The following is a 16487-nucleotide window of genomic DNA, read 5'->3' on the forward strand; positions in this document are numbered from 1 at the left end:
ACACAGCTTTGTTAATCAAAACAGACTGTTTCCTCTTGCCCCTGACATCTCTTACTCACATTGTTTCATGTTGGTCGACCAATTGTCAAACTAACTTGAAGACACTCTCCACAAACTGGCAGGTTTAAAATTGCTTCCTGTCTCATATCGTATGAGGTAAATTTGAGTCGCGCTTCAGTGGTGAAGGGTGAGTGGCATTTTCATATATTTTTAAATATGACCATTGTGCTTGGCATTCGGAATCAAAATTAATAATAAGTGTACTTCTGAAAGATTTCTCAATTATTTCTCGTGTGTTGAAACATTGCACAGGCTTCAAAATCAACGCTGCTCTCTTCTAGAACGTTGACAGCGATATCCAGGGCAACCAAGCTTTCTAGGCAGTGGCCTGAAGTCATCGTGTTGTGGTGACCAATGGCTTGTCTCCTGCTACCCTCTATGACGTCACCAGCCCAAAGACAACAAGCCTCGCTCTCTCGGCTGCTTTTTTCCCATCACCGCCAGGCTGCTATTAACATCAAGGAGAAAGCAGCAGGGGGCTTCGAGAGGGACCGAAAACCAACTATTCAAAAGCAGCATTACAGGAACACAAGGACAGATCCTCTCGAAGAAGCAACGTTTTAAATATTAAGTCAGCCACAGTCATATTTACACATGCGCCTCAGTTCCCTCTGCACATGAAGGTCAAAACCATTTCTTTTCTGCTCTCTCAACAGAAAAAAACACACAGGTAGGGACCGTTAAGGGGAATCTGGAATGCAAAAATATATGTGTATATGTGTGTATATGTCAAATGTGTATATATATATATAATATACAATATATATGTGTATATGTGTGAAGAAAATACACACAATTATTATTTTCGTGTTAATATGGGGCGATAATATTAGAGTATTATAATAATATCAGGCGTTCGCCACCCTCTCCCCCTGATCGTTTTGAAGTTATGCCTACATTGTATTTGCTAATTTTCCCATTTTATTTCCGCCGAACGATGTTTTTCTGTGTTTTTTATTGACTTATGCTGTGAGCTGAAGAACTGTATGTATTTGTATATCAGTGCTAGGGGTGAGTCTGGGTGTCTAAAGTCCACTGCGTCCAGAAACGTCTTTTTTGACGCAACTAAACCGCATTTGGCACCACCGGCCTGGCCACCAACATATTGCTACGGTGCCCAAAAACACTGGAGAGACCCTAAGAAATTCCCTGTTTCTTTTACTTCCAGTGGCGGCTGGTGACATTTGAAAGTGGTAGGGGGTGCATAAAAGTTCTTGAGTGCCCTGGTGAGCGAGCGTAAAGAACGAGCACAACTCTCATAAGTGGAGTTTGGATTGTTCTCGCCCCCTGAGAAAATTTTGAAAAAAAAGTAGGCAAATGGTACATTTTCGAGTAAATTTGAGAATTGAAGAAGGTTAATAAGGCAATTGTGAAAGTGTAGTTCTGACATCAATAAAGAGATTTCAGAGGCAGCTTTACATGTTAGCACGCGCCCCTTTCTGCTCACATAAAATAAGGCAAAACATCCGTCAGTATGAACGTGGGTGGGCTCTATGCAGAATTATCACATCACTGCCCTGCGTCACCCTGCATGTTACACCACCAGGACATTACTGTGTTCCTTATGTGTAACACGTGTATGGGTTTAGTTATGCGTACCTTGTTTTAAAGGTCAAAAACATTAAAATGCTGTTTTATTTGCTTATATATTAAATTTTTATTGGCTGATTTCTGAGGAATGTTGATTAAATTATATTTTAAGATATGACTGCCTCTTCTAGACCCTGGCTAGAGGTAGATTCTCCGTTGGGGCCATATGAAAATCCACAGCAGCGGAGCGCACTCCGTTTCTACTGAAAGTGTTGGGCTATTAGGAGTTGTTTCTTTCTGTCTGCAACGGATTTGGTGCTACTTGGAGTAGCCATACTGTCCCATGAAAAGAATGATAGTGTTGCAAAGTTGCAGCATTAAATATATGATATTCTAATTCTCTGGTTTTCACAGGGCGTGTTTCTGCGGTAAAGTGACTGTACAGTTTACTTAACAGTTACAGAAGGCCCTGAAAGCAGAATAACAATACTTGTTCAGGTTTTAATTTTAATACCTTAAATTTAATTTATTGTATATGGCAAACCAGTGTCTTTGCAGTGACAATTTAGAGCGAAACAACAAAATGACTTTCCGTCTTTACTACAAAGTTCTTCCTCTCCCTTTAGAAAATGGAATTATTTCAATTCAGAATGTTTTCCTCCTGAAACACACAGGCATGCAGGTATACATGCATACACATATGTCCTGCCACACTTATCTTTGCATAAAAAAGGACTTCATAAAGCGTGTCCCTGCTCCTGTCAAGTACATTTCCTGTGCCCTTGACAGTAAAGGTCTTTCATTTCCATCTATTGCACTTCGGTGTCATAACCGTGCCATCAACTCTACACCATACTCCTTTTCCCCACTGGTCCACCCGCCCCCAAACAGTGTCCCTACCTCCACTAATAAATTACTTAGCACTTGATCAAAATGTACATAGTGAATCTTTGATATGTGAAGGACTCCTGTGAAGGAAGTGGTGGGAAGAAGAAGGCAGACCTTTGTGAAGAAAAGGGTGTACAATTTTTTGAGGAAAGTTTTTTTGCGGGTCCTACAATTGATATTTTGTTGAGGAAGAGGTATTTCAGTGCTGAGAAAGAAATTTCTGGGGAGAAAAAAAATATTTTGGCGAGAAGTTACTGCATTCCAAGGAGAAGGAGTAATATGATGATAGGGAATAACATTTGGGAGATAGAATATACGCTTTATACATGCGGGGAGATATATTCATAGGGGCAGATTTACAAGGAACTGACGCATCTGCATAGATGAGATGCGTCAGTTTCATTGCACCAGCGCCAGCTGTCCTTGCGCCAACATGGATGCGCTGTATTTACAATACAGTGTTCAATGGTGCAAGGATTAACAAATGCGTCAGAAATTCTGATGCATCTGTTGGCCCAAAAGTGACGCATTGCTAGAGTTGCTCATGATAGTGACGCAACTCCAGCAATGCGCCACAACAGATAGGTGATTCCCATTCAAAAAGCCCTGCGTCATTCCTTACGCCTGGTCTGAGCAGGCGTAGGGATTTCGACGCAGTGACGGCTTAGAGTGACGCAGTGAAATGTTGTAATTTCACTGCAAAATGGTGGTTTAGACACACCATCGAACAACCCACCCCACAGGGCCCTTTTTTAGGACAAGGCCCGCTGCAAACCGATGAACCAGGCGGGGCAAGAACAAACCAAGAAACTGCCACCGACCCAGCTGCTCCAAAGAGAACAACCAGGAGGCACAAAACATGAATGAACATGAGTTGGTGATCAACGTCTCTTCACAACAATTGAGTCAAATTGAAATGGACACCTTAAGGAAGGGAACATCATTCGTTCCAACCTACCACCCCAACCCATTGGAACTTGAGGTGAGCTTTTTCAGGTTCATGCGCACGCTTCGTCTCAAGCATTTCTTTTCTCATCTAGTTGAACATTGGTTACCAGATGATGAAGACAGACTGAAAGGATTAAGAACCAAAAGTTCATTCATGGCTCCTGTCAGCCATAAAATGCGGGATTCATTCGAAACCATTGTCAGACACCATCTACCTGACTTGCACAAAGGGAACAAATCCAAACATTGAAATCTAACCATGAAGGAATGTGGGATTCTGACAAATATTGCCACCAATATGGACATCAGATGTACAATGGCAGACAAGAAAGGAGCTATAGTAATCATGGATTCTGCGTATTATTTCCAAAGCGCTAAGGAACATGTATGTGACTCCTCAACTTACATGAGACTTTGAAAAATCCCACTAATGAATTCACACAAACCCTGAAAATTCTTTTAGAATCAGCTGTTTCAAAAGGAACTATCACTGAAAATGACAGAAGATATTTACTCCAAGAAAATCCAAGATGTCCAACCTTCAATATGCTGCCCAAAATTCACAAAAACCTACTCAAACCCCCGTTTGTCACGGATCGTAATAACTTGTTGGATTTCAATAGTTTCCATCAGGTATCTTTGAAACGGCATCTATCATATTCGCAACTGTTACATGTCAAAAAAATAGTTTCTGACCCAGACAAACTGCCCATAAACATTGACTTTTGACACCAACCACCTGACCCAACAAACAGGATCGCATGGTCCTAGTGTCAACTGATCATGAAATACTGGCCAACGGTACAAATGGAACCAGATTTTAAAGGTATCTCTGTCAATACCCCTATGTTCGCATATGAACGCAGCAAAAACATCAAAGAAATCTTATCCACCCCCAGACCTAGAACCACCCAACAGTCGTGCAAAGGAACGATTCCATGTTACAGTTGCAACAATTGTAATAATATCATCAAGGAGAACCATATCACCCACCCACGCAAGGGCAACAAAATCAAATTACGTACAACCGGCAACGGTGACAGCAAGAACGTCATTTATATGTTGAAATGCCCTTGTGGCTTGGCATACATCGGTAAAACTGAACGTAAAACCAAGACAAGACTGAATGAACACAAAAGTAACATTCGTACCCATAACCAGAAATCCTGTGTAGCCATGCATTTTCAGTCATGTAATCAAACATCAGCCAACTACGTTTCTTGGTTCTTGAGACCGTGGCATCACGTGTGGGTACCAACATGACCAAGCTTCTTTTACAGAGAAAAATACATTGGATCAGATTACTAGACACTCTAAGTGCAAACGGGCTGAATGATCAAATGGAATACAGCTGCTTTCTTTAATCAGACAGTTCACCACCTGTTCAAACCACCAAGAACTCATAATGATTGTCACAAGGATGTACATTTAACCACGACATTGTTCATTTTCCAATTGCCCCAATGATACCTTCACCAATTTGTCAACCCATGTCAACACTTTTGTATTTTGTGATGCCCAGTGAGTTTCTTGCAGCCCGTCCACAGGATTTACGTCCGTGGTTGTGTACCATGTAAACAACTGCCCCATTCCATACCACTTTCACACCCTTTTTTTTACATTACCTGATACCAACTGCATTTCTTTTAGGCTTTCTACATTTATAGAATTTCCATTCACCTTTCATCAGCCTATCGCAGGTTTCTCACTTACTGATAACGCGCATCCTTACAACCAGCATTTACATGCCTCCTCTCTATTCAATCTTTTATCTGCCCATCACAGGTTTCTTATTTTTGAGAACGCTCACTCTCACAACCAGCATTCACACTGCTTCAGTTTTCTTCATGTCGCATGTTAGCTTCACCGTAACATACACATTTCCATTGCGAAATGGCAGATACGGTCACTCAGCTTAATCACTCTTTTTCGCATGAGTCAATTTTTGGTTTTCGGTCTTCTCGTTTCTCGGCCTGTTTTAAACCCCTTCACATTCGGCTCGGATGAACGGTTTGGTGTGGATTAGTTTGTGAATCTGTGAATTAGTTTGTGAACCTTATGATCTACCGACACCGGTAAGAAATGTTCTACTGTACTGCTTTACTGCAGTTCACAGTTTTACTGCAATTTGTTTTTTTTGGTACTCTACTATCGTTTTTGGTCAAAGAATCGGAGCATAGCATGTTTGTTGCTTTTTTTCCACTATGCTGGTTCCCTTCCAGTCCAGCATGACCCAATGCAAACACGTTTCAAATCCGATCACATTTCTGGTTCAGTCACACGGACATCCCCGTTTGTAACTTCTCACCTTTTTCAATCCACTCGGTGCATCACGGTTCACAGTGTCTCTCTTCAACGCGTTTTCTGTTTCCAACATGTTAATTTCAGGAATACTGCATGTTCATATTCCATACTAACCTTTCTAAGCATGACTCAAATCAGCATGTTTTCATTTGGTCACCATTTAGCCATACTGATACCTTCGTTAGCTACTTTTAAACTTATCTGCTGCACGGTGGTTCACGTTTAAAACAAGGGCTGTTAACAGGTTCTTTTTCATGGGAGTTTTTAAACTGGTTTCATGTACCATTCATGAGAGTCGATCCACAATCCCAAGTTTGTTGACATTTTCTTACACGTTTACTATTGATGTATTTGCACAACTGATTTAAAGGACATCACCATTGCCACTCAGTGACACAGATTTTTTCCTTGCTTCATTTATTTAGGTGTTTAATATTCCCCTGATGAAGGGCTCCCATGAGCCTGAAATGCATCGGGACAAACAAGTTACAGCACAGCCTCTTGTTTCACCTGAAGCTTTATATTGTTGATATCATGTGAACAAAACACACATGAAGACTAATTTATGAAAATTGAATAAATTAAATCCTTGAAAACCTCTCTTACATTTGATGAAATGTGGATCACTCCAGTTACTGTATACCAGTTACTGTATACTACGCTGTGTACTGAGGGGATGCCACACCTGGGATGGCGCTTACCACGTACATTTCTATGGCCATTGCGCAGGTATAATGGGACGCAGGGCTTTACAACGTGACACATCTCCCTAGATGCGTCACGTTGTAAATTAGCTGCATTGTTTACGGCGACGCAAAAGAGTCGCAAGGGGCTTGTAAATCTGCCTCATAATGTGAACAGAGAGAATTTAATTTTGAACAGAAATCCCCTTGTACACGTGACGGAGCACATTGTTTAACATGACATGACACTGAACATAGTGCTTGAATGCATTGCCACACCTGGTAATGTCCACAGTGGAGGAATATACTGCCCACGCAAGAGTGTTGAAATATTCACACGTTGTGGGAAGTACTGCGCATTCAGGAGTGATGAGATTTACACGCTGGGAGTGTCACAGTTCGACCAGAGGAGAGCCTAGATGGGTAGGGAAAGGTCTAACACTATTCCGATGTGGGACGGCAGCGAAGTCTGCCCTTCGTCTGCAGTGACTAATCCTTTAATACCTAATACCGGATCTCACGCCCAAAGTACTCAAGAGTGACTCTTAACACCAGCTGACAAAAGAGACATTGACTCTTAACACCAGCTGAAGAAAGACATTATTTACATCAGAGAGAACATTATTTTATTTGTTTTTTTTGTTTAGACTCTATTCTTTTGAAGATGATGATGTACTACTGAGCAATAATCATGCCAATGTTTTATAGAGACTGTCACACGACTTGTGATTTATTTATTTATGCGTTTTTATATAGCGCAAACTTTACCCGAAGGTTTCAGAGCGCTTTACAGTAGAACCAGTTGTAAGATTTCAGAGCGCTTACATAAGGACTTCAAAGTACATGAATTACATAAAAGATACATAACAGATAAACCTTTAACTCACAAAGGTGGTAGCAAGTACATATGTCTACTACAGATACCAGTGGTTAGAGTTACATATATACAAGTTGCAAATTCACTCAAGATTACATTTTAAGAAAAGTTGAAGCAATTATGGTTGGACAAATGTATATTACATATTTACAAAGCATGATCTTCATGCCATTGCTGGAGTTCTTGCTTTCAGCCCGGCCTTGAGGGTGTTGTGGCACTCACAGGTGGTGATCTAGAGCCTGGAGAGATCCCCAAGCTGGTGGTGCCAGATGTCTTCCACGCTTGTTAACCCAGTTGCCTCAACGCTCCTGGGACCTTGAGAATAGCTTATGGCGCTGGGGCCAGCTCAGCGCTAGGGGAGGCTGGCAGCTGTGGAGTGCACGGGTGGGGACATCATGGCCTCCTCATTTTCTTTATCATGGCTTCGCCCTCTTCTTTCTCTCCACTTTCCTGTCTTTTAAAAAAAAAAAATTTGCAGATCCATGCACATTTATGGGGCTAGAAATCCTCCCCACTAGCTCTCACTCTGACCCACCGTCACTGGGTCGGCGTGAGCAGATTATGGCTCCAAGGGCTGGTCTATAGCAGCAGGCCGAAGGAGGCTGACAGAATTGAGGGGAGTCAATAGGAACAGCATGGCCGCCTCGCTCTCTCCATCTCCTCAGGTGAGTTGCAAGCATGCAGGGGCAGGTGGGGGAGCATTGATTAGCCCCTGCAGTCAGTAGGGGGGCGTGGCACAAACAGGGGTTCATCTGTGAGAAGAAGTTCTGCACCAGGATGGCAGGGCGCACCCGGAAAAGTGAGGCTCCTAGAGGTTTCTCCATCGCTTTCTGAGCGCAGGCCCGGACCCCAACCCCTTGGCTGGGGAGTGATGTTTCGGAGCCAGCTGAAAATCAGGGCAAAATAAATCCAGCAGCTGAATTTGTAAGAGTGGCGGTCTCAGGAGATGCGATGGTGGCAGACGGTTTCTCAGGCTCTCTCACCCCATTGGGATCCAACTCTGGCATTGCTGCAGCTGTTGCTGTGAGTCAGTGGCGTAACAAAACTTGAGGCCCTGCTATCCGTGACAGATGACCTGCACATGTATCAGGATCAAGGGTATTCTGCGATCTTGGTACTGTTGGATCTATCGGCGGCGTTCGATACGATATCTCATAAAATCTTAATCGAACGTCTGGCCGCAATTGGGATTGAGAGCATAGCGCTCAACTGGCTAAAGAGTTTTCTATCTGACCGCACCCAAGCCGTTAGCATGGGCTCATTTCGGTCGACTGAAACTTATATCACCAAGGGGGTGCCACAGGGCTCTTGCCTAAGCCCGACTCTTTTTAACATCTACGTGGCACCCCTGGCCAGCATATTGAGAGACTTTGGGTTTGTCCCTGTCTCCTATGCTGATGATACGCAGCTCTTATTCCCTTTTAAACATCTTACCGACGAAGTGAAGGTACCCTTCTCAGACGGCATGAAGGCTGTAGCGAATTGGATGAAGTCTAACTATCTTCAATGTAATGTGAATAAGACCGAAGTAATGCTTTTTGGGGAGGTTAGAACTCTGTGGACTCCGGAGTGGTGGCCATGTGAGCTCGGTCAAGTACCTGTACCTAAATTGGTCGTAAAAAACCTGGGTGTTCGTCTTGATCGGGAGCTCACCTTCAAACAGCATGGCAATTGGGTGGTTGGCCAATGTTTTTATGTAATTGGACTTCTACGCAAAGTGTTTCCACTATTGCCTGATTCCACCAGAAAAACCTTGGTACAGGCACTAGTGTTGAGCTGCCTGGATTACTGCAATGGACTCCTGCTGTCAGCCAATGAGGGAGTCCTGGCAAAACTCCAGGTGATACAAAACACCGCGGCTAGACTTGTACTGAATGCCCCCCCAAGAACTCCTTCTAAACCACTCCTTGACAAATTACATTGGCTCCCGGTCCGTAAGAGGATTACTTTTAAGACATGCTGTCTTATCCATAGAACCATACATGGGTCTGGACCCTCTTACTGGAAGCACAAATTTACTCCGTACAACCCCACTCGGTCTCTTAGGTCCAGTAGCCAACTCCTACTTAAAGTACCTACTATTAAGAGGAGCAGACATGGTGGGAAAGCCTTGTCGGTGGCCGGTCCTATATTATGGAAGAAACTCCCTCTTGAGCTCAGGCAATGCTCAGAACTCTTTGTTTTTAGGAAAAAACTCAAAACGTTTCTATTCTAGTAATCTGTCAGCTATGCCAATTTTGTATGTTGAACTGAACTGAGCTATACGATATTCCTCCTGCAGTTGCTTATTTTCTATCCTTCTTCTCTCTATCCCTGTGCGCAGAGATACTCTTGTTAAGAGTCGATTCTAGCGCGGTATAAACCTATAAATAAAATAAAATAAATAAATAAATAAAATAAATGAGGGGGCCCACCTGCAAAGTGCACGGAGGGGGCCCCCTCCAACCACACTCAGGAGCTCTGCTGACAGGGTAGTGGGCTGTATGGGCTCCCCGGAGCTCGGGGCCCCCTGCACCGCGGGGGCTGCAGGTGCCTTTGTTACGCCCCTGCTGTGAGTGCGCTGGGATCACCAATGCACAGGCAGCAATCCCAGTCTCCCAAAGTGGTTGAAATACTGTTGTACCAACAACTTGCGGTGACAGCGCACATATGTTAGGATGAGGGTGTGGATTTACACCAGATAGGTGATTCCAGATCTGGATCTTCACATCTTCTGAGCTGTGCAATCAGCCATGTTGCTGGATTTTGCCTGCGGCGATCCTTCTTGTTACTGCTCGAATTTTGCACAGACTTTGCATTGGGGCGGCGTTGCAGGATTACAGGATACTTCCAAAGGATCCCAATGGGTGGTAGCTCAATGGGGGGGGGGCTTTTTCCTGGGGATTTATGCCATAAGGAGATCCCCAGCCCGGGAGCTCCCCACGGGAGCTCCTCAACAGTCGGCCATTTTGGGCTTCAGTCCAAAATGATGTCCAGACCAAAATGTAAATTGACAGCGAGTTTATATAATTTTGATTAAAATAATAACAAAGGACAGATCTTAAACAAGCATTGAAAATGCAATAGGTCTCGTCTTTGATTAAGTTAAAGCCATTTGCTTTGCTAATGGTATTGTATAACAAACCAAATGGCTTTAAGTTAATGAAAGGCGAGACCTATTGCATTTTTAATGCATCTTACACCTACCTATAGGTATGGAGATGTGTTCAACAAAGAGGGAGAGAAGCGGGCAACCTGAGTAGAGTGTTACACAGGCCTGCAACTCACTAACCACAGGAGATGGCCTGCCTACAGCACAGCACCCCCTACTGACAGAAATAAGACTGAGCCCGCTTGTGAGTCTGGAGAGAATATTGAATAAATCTCTCTTGATTTTTAAATTTCCATAATGCCTCCTCACACGCATTCACCGTTTCAGGACAATGGAACACTAATAATTACAAAAAGGATGCCCCTCTCATACTCAAGTTCAAAGGGCACAGGGACCAGTAACTCGAACTGTGGCAAGTCCAAACACCACATGCATGAGAACAAAACTCACTGTTGCCCTATGTCTTCCCTAAACTAGAAATCATACGAGTACCTCAGTACACAGACCAACAACTTGGTCAGTCCATGGTTATGCAGTTTACAGGTAGTCACTGAATCGGTAAAAACACCAATAATATTGTCTTAACAATAGTGAGTGAGCGGAAGACTGAGTGAGGGTTGATACATTGCATGGTGGTGGATAGATGGGATAATGAGTGGATGAGGTAGTGGGTCACTGAGTAACTAGTTCATAAAGGTATGCAAGCGCACAGGCCTCTAGGTGGGTGCATAATGAGTGAGTGAATGGGCGCGTGTCAACCATAGAATTGATCGATGCACTAGGGATAAATGAGTGAGCATATGGATGAATGTGCACATTTGTGAAGAGATTGGTGGATGGATGAGTAGTTGATCGAAGTGTGAGAGGCTGGATGAACACGAGCAAAAGGGGCGGGTTCGGAGCTTGCTGGGTTCGGGCTTTAACGTTCTCAGACAGGCTTTATTTTGTAGCACTCTGACACGGATGAATGCTTCCTTTAAACGCCTGATAGAGTACAGCAGGGGCAGAACTGGAGGAAGGCATGTGGACCTGGAAGGAGGAGTGCCAGTAAAATCGGAAGTGTGACTACAGAAAGTTAAGGAAGAGCGTCCAGGAAAGGCGTACGGTTTCCAGACCACTACTTTGTGCAAATATATGCCCCTTTAAATGTGAGACGGACGCGTTTAACCACAAACAGTTCAAAATTATTGCACATTAAGACTATCACCAACAGTGTCCACAGACTGAGGGGGGGGCCATGGAATCCCGGCATTGAAAACTTGAGCGTGCATTGCTTGTTCCTCAGTGCCTGCATACGAGACATCATGTAGGTCCCGAGAAGTGTTGTGTCCTGGATAGTTTCCGCCTTAAAGGCGAGTGTCCAGTATGCCCTCTCAGCAGGATTGAGGAAGAGCATTACCGACCGAGCTGTGGTAGGTGCAAAGGGTGCATGGAAGGCAACAAGGCAAAGGGTGCGCAGCCAAAGCGGGAACGTGCTCCATCGGGCGGGAGGCGGCAACTTGAACCATGCAGCAGGCCTAATTCAGCAAGAGAGTACTATGCACGCTGGAGGCGCTCGAAGGCCTGCTGCTAAGGTCTGCAGAAGGCGACACGGCCATGACGCAAGCTGCTGCGGGCAGCGCCACAGAGAAGGCGCAGTGCAGCTGGGCAGGGCCTCAGCTAAGCATCCACTTACCATCAGGGATGTCCGGCCGCAGGACCCTCCAGAATGTTCCCGCTGTCTCGGACCCCGCTGCACCGGCTTTACTGAGAGGAACTGGCGGGCACCCCCCACTGAAGCACCCAACCCACCCACTGAAGGGAGGTGCGAGTACAACGAGGGGAAGAGATTCAAGCCCGCACAGCTCTTGAGCTTCTTAGAGGACAACATAAACAAGCAGCATGCGCTGCACACCCCTCGCACACACCGGCTCCTTGCAACAGTGCGGATGAAAACTGTAGTTGGTGGCCGCGGCTTCCGGACTACACGGAAGTCAGTTGGACATCAACAGCCAACAAAACAAAGGTAACAAAAGCGATACGAACATTCAGCAAATGGCAAGCGTCAGGAGAAACTACCGGCTGCTTGCCAACATATAGAGATTACTTTAGGTCTCGCTGAGACAGCGCATGCAGCGTATGCTCTGCCAAGGCGAGACCTAAAAACACAATCGTATATGTCCTGCACATTTAATAATTTTGTCTAATCTCTAAATAAACACCCCAGTGCACATTGAGGAAATATCGTATTGGGCAGTGAACTCACTGTACTCAGTCTCTTACTTGTGCAGGAGCTGGTGGTGAAGGGACGGGGTGGTGGCCCCTCCTTTTGGTGCTAGAGCTGCCGGAGCAGGAAGGATTCTATCCCCCCCCTCTGCTGATGCTGCTCGTGACCACGGTCCCAGGATTACTGCCCTCTCTCTCGGGTTGCTTGCTCTTGGTGAGTTCCCGGTCAGGCTTCATGGCAGAGGCCCTGGGGGCACGAGCCGGCAACACACGCTTCACACAGTGCAGAGATGCCATCTGACAGCCAGGGTTGCCCCTATGAAATCTGGAAGCACTTTGTGCCAGCCCAGTGCATTCTCTGTCAGCTAGGGAGGGATAGTAGCAGCCAGGAACTTCGTTTAAAAGACTTAGTATACTCTATGCCAGACTGGTCGGGAGTACTCTGTAACCGCCAGGAGCACTCTGCGCCAGATGAGGTACTCTGTGCCAGTCCAAGACCATTGTCTGTCTGCATAGGGTCCCCTTTGTCATGTCTATTTGAGAGCCATGCACATTCCTGGCTGCTGGAGGGTATCATGTGCTCCTCACACCAGGACCTTGTTTCTTTCATGTTCATGTGTTCCAGGTTTGTACCCTTGACATGTTCTCCCTCCTCCAAAGTGAAGCTGGTGGTTAAAACAGAATACTATGCCTCTCGTATCCCAGACAGTTGTGTGTGACGAGTGAGGCAGCTGGTACCATCATTGTTGATGCAGCTGTAAAACTAAGGTGCTCGAGTCATGACTCCCAGAAGTCCATGGCGGAGCACTGCAAACAGGCTCCCAGCCTCCTCTTGGCCAATCCAGACGCTGCTTTCATGCTGCTAATGTTATTGGATGGGTGTGAGCGGGCTAGTTTTAGGCTCACAGAGGGACTGGGCGCCTGTGCCAGTTTTCAACCCAGCTGTGCAAACAGCTTGGGTTAAAGGCTGCTAAGTGTGTATGTTCGTTAGGCCGTGCTAAGACAGCTGGACAAACGTACATTCAAACTTACAGTACCCACCACTCCTCCTCCCCCGCTGTTGCTGTTGTCCATCAGGATGGCCCCGCCCTACTAGCTCAGACGCTCAGCAGCCTACAGGACAAAAATAAAATGATAATATTGTTTTTTATTATTTTATTTTTTATTTTTCAGGCTTGAATTTGCAGTGGGGCGACGCTCCTCCGCCATAGCTGTCCCCATCTTATGGACTGCCATGCCAACACACCCATGCTCCCGCCCCCATTCTTCTTAATCCAGTATTGTGTGCCTCACTGCCTCTGATTTGTTATACTTGACTGCTGCGTTCCTTTGTGCTTCCATCTCCTTGCTTGCTCCCTGCTCTGTGTTCCACCCCTTCCCTTGTGAAATCGATTAAAGGGCAATGGTACCGCTGACGAGAGCAGCAGTTTCTGTGCAGCAAGAGGCAGCCTCAAACCCTCTGTCATGCGACCTGCACAATGCTGGACAGAAGTTAAAATAAAACACCCCGGCTAGGAGTAAAGTTTTCCTCTTCTCAGGCATGTAGTGCTGCCTCCATGGACAGAAGAGTGCCTCTCTCATCAGTTTTTTAATGCTAGTCTTATTGACACAAAGGGGCATGTTTATAATATTTTGGCGTAGGGCAGCGCCGCAAGCCTTCTAGCTGCACTGCCCTATGTCAAAAGAAAAGAGCAGGAATGCAGACTATCTACAAGATACAGCGTATTCCTGTCTTTTCTGCAAGCGCCAGCGCACAAACTGCAGCCGAGCGCCAACGTAGACACCCATGCACTATGGCGCAAGGATGATTGTGCCGGTGGCATGCTTGTTTGTGTGCAGAAAAAGACGCTTTTCTGCAAAAGAAAAAATCAAAGGAGGTGTTTTCCTCGTTCTATGTGTTCTGCACATGTGGAAAGAGGAAAAACGAGGAGAAATGTAAACATTTCTACTTGTTATGCCTGCTTTGGGAAGGCATTAGTTTTGGCTCAGCCCCAGATTTAAGCTATTTTGTAAATCCAGGGCAGAGTAAGAAACCATGGGTGTTGCATGGAACACCCATAGCAACACCCATGGAAAGGCGCTTCCACGCAGAGTAAGGCATTGCCTTACTCCATATTTACAAGGCCATGAAAAGCCACGCAGGGTGGCTTTGCATGGGCTTGTAAATATGGGACTGCACACTGCACCTCTGGAGTGTCACAAAAGTGACACTCCGGCAGCATAAAAGTGCCACAGGGGCATTGTAAATATACCCACTAGAATCCATGTTGTTAGTCTTTTTTTGTGGGTGCTTCTTGCCAGCACAGATTCCCTTATGTCAGACTTTTATTGCCAAGTCCTATAGGCAGTAGGGTATTCCGCTATACATTAATTGGCTGCCCCTACTTTGGACAGAGCGGCTCTCACATCGTTAATTTCATGCTGACTCCTAATGTCAGATATCAGCAGAAGGGCATCTTTTTTAGGCTGGTCCCTGTTGACATTACAGTGCACCCACCATGGGAGGCATTCACTGGTAAACTCCCTTCTTCAGGAGAGTGTTTGACATCAATAATTGCAAGTTCGTCCCTATGAGCAATGTTCTTAATATGAAACAGTCAGTGAAAAACCTCTTAAACAGCACTGTGCGTCAAAAATAAGTAACCCTATGCCGGTCCAGTTGACAGTAGAGTATCCCTCATGGCAGATATTGAGTCTCAACCCCTGGTCTCAGTTGAGTGTCTCACATCAGGAATTTCATGCTAGTGTCTATGAATAGTGAAGCCCATCTTTGGCGGCAGGAAATATTAAACCCAAGGAACCGGGTCGTGTATATCATGTCATCAACTTCAAGTTGAGCGTATTGTTACAGTCACTGGTCAGTTGTACTACCAGTATTGTGTATTTCCCATCAGAACTTTGTGCTGGTCCAGTTTACGGTAGAGTGTTACTCATAGTAGGCATCCACATTCACAGTAAGTTTTGCTGGCTTCCACTTACACCAGAGCTCCGTAGGTCAGAATTTTTATGTCAGTCCCTTTTAACAGTAGGTATTCCTCATGGCAGAATTTGATAGCCAGCACCTTTTGGCAGTAGAGTATGCAGTAAGTGATACATTTCATGGCTATTCAAGATCTTTAAGTTACAGACTGTTAGGGGGCTTTTTGGAAGAAGGAAGTGCATAAAGAAAAAAACAGGCAGCTGATCCATTCTTCAGCCCTCTTACCTTACTGTGCCAAATCCTTGGCCCTCGTGAAACACAGTAGTTAAACAAGATCTTGACCCTGGAGTAGTTAAGACTGATGAAACGCCACTGATGGGAACTGGAGCACAAATGGAGAATGTTCCAGGTCAATGCAGACAGGAGCATGTTTAAATCTGCTGTAAGACGCTACAACAAAATGATCCGTGCCACCAAATGCCACTAAATGCTCCGCAGTGGTGGACCGCTTAGATTCCAGCACCAACAGAAGCAAAGAAATCTTCAGCATTGTGAAAGATTTCACCTCCCTATTGGCCGCCTCCAACTCGATCACTCTCTCGCAGGACCTCTGCAACAATCTCTCAATTCTTCAGCATAAAATTCATTGCCATTTAAATCAACTTCAGCCTGCAACCGGACCTGATATACCTCGCAAAACACCTCCTGATCTTATCCAAAGAACCAGTGCTAGCCACATGACCCATTATTACCCCATAAGAAAATGCCGCCACCATGAAGTCCATTCACTCAGGGGTCCCATCGGACCCCTGCCCCACCACACTTTCTCCAGAGGACTGCAACCCATCAGCGCCATGCTCACACCCATTCTGAATGCCCCCACCTCTTCTGTGACCTTCCCAGATGCTTGAAAACCCGCAACTGTTCTACCTTTGCTGAAGAAACCCTCTGTGGACCCTTCACTACTCGCCAACTACTAAC

General features: G+C 45.2%; 1 protein-coding gene across 1 annotated transcript in view; it reads left to right on the forward strand.

The window, feature by feature from the left end:
• Nucleotides 1-524: 524 nt before the first annotated feature.
• The window catches only part of LOC146854195 (protein FAM118A-like), a 413277-nt gene continuing 397314 nt past the window's right edge, over nt 525-16487 (forward strand). Inside the window, exon 1 of the mRNA XM_085651031.1 lies at nt 525-730. The gene's annotated coding sequence lies outside the window, so the exon portion shown is untranslated. The remainder of the gene's footprint in view (nt 731-16487) is intronic.

This window comes from Triturus cristatus, chromosome 4_1 (genome assembly GCF_964204655.1).
Source record: "Triturus cristatus chromosome 4_1, aTriCri1.1, whole genome shotgun sequence".
Taxonomy (NCBI): domain Eukaryota; kingdom Metazoa; phylum Chordata; class Amphibia; order Caudata; family Salamandridae; genus Triturus; species Triturus cristatus.